Raw genomic sequence first — 6,000 nt, 5'->3', positions numbered from 1 at the left:
TTTTTATCGATATAATTCGATCGTGAAAGTTTTTTGGCGAGTATCTATTTATCGTTAAGGAACGCGCGAATAAACAATTTGGCCAGAAAGTAAAAAATATCAAATCACGAAAAATATAATGGTTCATATGGTTATATAGTTATTATTTATCTGCTTTGGACGACCGACTGCTTTTCGTGGCTGTTATTATGCCATACGACAATATATGTCGTATGGACGACAATAATATTAATACCACTATACCTATAATATATTATAGTGCCTCATCAATGAAATCACGCAACAGTCGCATCGATCAAAATATATTTTAACTAATTTTATGCTAGGTATATAGTAAACGTATGTGGGGCGAGGCCCAATCACTGACGTTCCTTTATGTATGTACATTATTTACAATATCCCTGTACACTTATATGCATATCATATATAGGTACCGTTACGTCATATTATTATAATACCATTTATGCATCGAATATTGGAATGCTGTGAGTGGCGTTGGGCCACGATTGAGTGAGTAACATCTTGAGAGTTGTATCGGCATTATTGCGCATGCCCGAATTTCACGTTAGTGCACTAACTTATTACCGAGTTACCAAAACGGTATTGGCAGAATGCCCCTGGACCAGCTTCCGGCCCTGGAGTTGGAAAAAGTTAATTATATTCCAATAATAATATTTTATGCATGAGGTATATCCTCAAAAATAATATTATATATAGTTTTGAATTGAATTGTTGAAAATAAAAAAAAACATAATAATTATAATTTATAGCACGCAACGCACATTGATTAGCTGAATTGTATTTGTAAATAAAATTGCTTTACTGAATTATTTGTACACGAAATGGAAATGAAAATAAATCTAATTTTTCAAATTAAACGTCAGCGAACACAACATTTGCTTGTGATTACATTAATTTATTTTCTTTTTTAATTTACTGGATTGTATATTTTAGAATTAACTCTTTTAGAATGAAATTGACGCTTTTAGTCTCTTAACGACTTTGTATCACGGGTCACCGTTTCCGGCCATCTACAGAGACGGCGGAAATATGTGTAATATATAACACCATATATTATAATATATTGTACAGTATATAATGTGTTATTTTTATAGGAAATGTGAATTTAAATGATTTTGACTAATGTACCTACCTATAAGTAGTGTAGGAGTCATAAATTTGACTCACACTTCAAGGGAGCCGATCGATCAGAACCTAGGGGGGTGACAATATCATAAAAAACTAAGCACCAACGCCACCAACAAAATGTCTTTTATTAAATAACAGAAATTAGAAATACGACATAGATAAACGATGTACCTATGCAGTACGTCATAAGTATACTATTATTAATAAAAATAGTTTATTATTTACAATCAAAAAAATTAGTATAATTTGTCTAGGGTGAGATGTCACCCTTTTGTAACTGAGTGCCCTTGACACACTTATATAATATATCGGTGGACCCATTAGAAATTCAGATGAAATATTGCAATTGGTAAATAGATATACTGCAAGCGTGTTGTTCACTAATTGCAGTAGTTATATTCAGTTCTTCAAAACGTTTTTATAACGTTATGAATATAACGTTAAACATATCAAAAAAACGATGTAAATCAATAATGGATAACATATCGGTAAACGATAAACGATTGAAACGGTTAATGGATAACATATCGCTAAACGATAAACGATTGAAAACAAATAACGAAAAACGAAAGAAAAACGATAAAAGATTGAAACATATATGTACTGCATAACATACAATATACAACATACAACATCTAACTGCCTGAGAAAAAATATATTTATAAAATTATAACTATCAGTAAAATATATATTATGGTTATTTTTGTAATATTATATTTTTCAATCACTCTGTTTTGTGTGGGAAACAAGCTATATTCATAAGATAACGCTAAACGCTTCATAACGTTTACATTTTTAAAACGTTTAAACGCTTAAGTTGAATAACGTTTAAATGTTTATAACATGTGCGTAACATAGCAAATTGTACGCTCAGCAGAACACGTGTAGGCGTGTAGCACCGTTAATTTAAAAATTAGAGTGAATTGACCTCTTATAAAATCTAAAGATAAGATTATTATCTAGGTATCCTCACATGCTTTTCAGTATATTTTAATTTTAATGCGAGTTATGAGTATTTTAAAATTGTAAAATTTTTATACATCTTAAAATACTCATAGCTCGCGTTAAAATTAAAATATACTAAAAAGCATATGAGGTTACTAACACATGCGGGTATCACGTCCTCTTAAGAACCAACCTTTATTAAAAGAATAGGGTTAAATTGATCTTGGTAAATGTTTGTATAATTTGAAAATATAAGCTCGGCAAGAGATTATAGGTACCTTTATTTTAACTATACACTCGGCTGAGCAATATCAGCTAAGAGCCTAAGTTTAGTTTTTGTATTATTTATGTTGTTGTTGCAATTAAGTTCATTATTATTATTATTTTATTATTATTATTATTATTATTATTATAATGAAAGGTTGATTCGGTCCTTATTTTTTTCCCTATAAAATTATCATTATACGTAAAGTAGGTACCTATAACTTATAACTTATAAGTAAACACATCAAGATTTATTCAGCAGGTGACGAAAAAGAATAAATCGTGTATAAATTAATAAGTTGCAGGTATATATAGGTAATCCTATAAAGGAGTATCTAAACAAGTTTAACAGTAAATATTAGTGCGTAAAATGTATGTAGTTATATTTGTATGACGCATTGATAGATTAATACAAAAATATTACAAAAATTACGTGAAATAAATTAGCTATAGAAAAAATATATTTTGACCTCAATATCTCCTAAACATCATCTTTAACGTGGTTATTTCACGATCCGAATCAATGCACTCGAAGGTTATTTAACTTTTTAAATACCTTTCTCATAGCATAAAAGGTGTTAAGTACCTACTCTGAATTTTACACTAATTGTTTTGTGTAGCTGCGTGGCTATAAGCAGTTAGTACTCGTACTGTGGCATGTTTTCATAAGGATAACTGTAGCTCGGTTTGAATGGTCTCCACCCGTAATGATCAGATAGCGGATCATATACGACGTCCTGATTGTTTACCGCAGTCCTGGGTAACACATTGATGTTGTTGTTGTTGTTCAACTCGAAAGCCTCTCGTGGCTGGGACGCCAATGATTTCTTGTCCAATATCAAGCATTGCACCAAACTCAACGGACAACACCACAAATAAATCAATATTTCTAAAAACAAAAATTTCTAAATAATTAGGTAGGTACTTTACTAATCTAGAGCCCAAAAATTACTATAGGTAAATTGACAGTTATTTTTATAGATTTAATTTAAATTCTGACATAATTTTCATTATTATATCGTTATAGCTTATATTGACTATTGTTATTTTCTTGAAGTATAAAAAGATTTAACCCTTTCTTTGGTAATAAAAAACCGAATAAATTAAATGTTGACTGTTATTTTTATTAAAAACATAATATTATTTTGTAAGAGCTGTATTATAACTCATAAGTTATAATAAATGTGTATGTATTATAGTGGTTTGGTGTGGCACCGGCGCGGTGTCTGACTTCGTCCACTGATGTGCTCTGAGTGCCGGCCACAACAGCACTCTTGCAATTTTATATTATTCAATCCCGGACTGAATAACACCGATTTTATTAATAATAATTAATATCGTGGCTTGGTGTGGTGTTTGCATTCGGTCGTGAAACGTGTTAGCACTTTCCACTGCCTTTGCCACTATAGTTCCCGGATGGGTGACCACCTGGGTTTTTAGTGGCAAATCCTTGCCACGCATACACGTGTTCTAAACCAACCATGCTCTCCCACCACAGTAATAAAACCTAATAATTAACCCAATTTTATGATCTCAGATGTCGAAGTCTTAACTTATTAAAAAAAAAAATTAAAAAATGTGTATGTTGGTTGGTACCTATATATTCTATTTTAATTTATATTACCTAACTTATAACTATTTGATATAGGTAAGTATACATGTACAATTTAAAATGATTCATTTTGTAGGCTTCCTATATAAATTGTATTAAATATTTAAGTCCAATATTTTATTTATTTATAACAAATATGTTTTAAAAATAGGTACATATTTTTTAAAATACTTACGTAAAAGAAATACCCCGATTACTGAAATAAAGATTAGGAATAAGAAATCCAACACATTCATTTTTATTAAAATCATAGATGTTATAACCGTGTAAAATATGATGAATAATCTTATGAATTCCAGAATTAGGTATGGTAGTATAAAAGTAATCGATCTCTGAAAATAATGAATAATGAATATTAAAATACAATTATTCTTTATGTATAATAATATTTAATAAGGTACCTTAAAAGCTCCGTATATTAACGCAACACAACTAATAGTATGTAACAAAAAGTATATCATAACGTTTATAATATAATTCCGTGGATCTATAAAAAAAAAAATGTAATAAGTAATACATATTACATAATATGAATATAATATGATAGGTACTTGTTAAACATGCTAATTAGGTACCTAATTTATTTACCACATGTTGAATAATGAATATTTTGTATTTAATTCTTGTAATATTGTATCTAACCTATCCTTTGTTGATCGTTTTAAATTTGTTTAATTTTTTAGTTATTTTTAGTTTTACCATCTAGGCCCTCCCTAGGGGGAATAATCCGTAACAATATAGTATCTATACTCTGTCCAGGGAGAGAACGCGCCGATTCTGTGAATCCCCCCGCGTCACCTTGCTATCGAAACTGGTACTCCTATGGCAGGATGTTGGGTGGGGGAACCAGTTTCGGTCGGTGCGCGGCGCGTTCTCTCGCTGGACAGACCATACAATTGTTGCAAAGGCGGGAAGTGAGCTTTTTTTTCAATTTTAAAATTGTCTTCCCGCCGCAAGAGCCACACGTATACCTATACTATTTCTTGTCATGCCTCTGCCGCCCACGATACCACCTGTATCGAATTATCGATATTACGGTAATCCATAATGAACTTATCGTTGTCGCCCAACTTATCGTTTCATAATATAATATAACAGTACACAAGTAACCTATACGGGCATACGGCTATACCTATACCAATGTAGGCTAGTATTTGGTAAATAAATATATGAGACAAAACGTATCGATACGTTCGATTATATCTGATTTGGTGAGTAAAATGTCTGACCTATGTAACAATGAAGCCTGGAAAAGCATAACTTTACAACGTTTCAACCGGCATTCAAAATTAATATTTCGGTGCAGGCGTTATAAAAATTATGTTTAACTTGGTACCTACTTATATTTATTTTAAAATGTCAAATTTTAACCTTTTTCAACTGCTTTCAAAATCTCTGTTGTATAAATCATGTTATTCGAGTGGAGCATTTTATTGATTTCATAAGAAATGGCATCTGTCATACTTAAACTCAGAACGCAAACAATTTCGATTATAATTGACTGTATCTAAAACAAAATATCCACAACTTAAATCATTCATTTAGTTTACAGTTTTTGAGTTTTGCATAATTGTATTTGCATTCATTTTTTTTACTGAAAAATAAATTAATTTTATAGGGTTTGTAGGACATCAGGTATAGAATTCTGCACTATGGGTGAAAGAAGGGTCAATGTCAAAAGAGTATACTTTTCTTCACATATAAATATCTACGTAATTTCTTTAAATAACAACAATAACTATATTTATTCATATAAAAATGGACAATCTTATACCTATTTTAAGTAATAGCGCCCGATTTTACAACGATGTCTGTTTTTTTTGTCCGTCATCACCTTTTTGTGCAGTAAAAATGATTTGATTTTCCAGGAAAATGAACTTAGTTGGTATTTTCAGGAAAAGTTGACCAAAAGTGAAAAATGTTTGGCAAAGATAAAAAATGTCAGTAGTTTTCAAAAGTTAGGGAAAAAAAGGAAAAACAGAGATTTTTTTTGGTTTCCTAAAAAAACCGACTTTGTTAATTGGTGTACC

Source organism: Acyrthosiphon pisum, chromosome A1 (assembly GCF_005508785.2).
Source record: "Acyrthosiphon pisum isolate AL4f chromosome A1, pea_aphid_22Mar2018_4r6ur, whole genome shotgun sequence".
Taxonomy (NCBI): Eukaryota; Metazoa; Arthropoda; class Insecta; order Hemiptera; family Aphididae; genus Acyrthosiphon; species Acyrthosiphon pisum.
Note: the sequence above shows the minus strand (reverse complement) of the source record.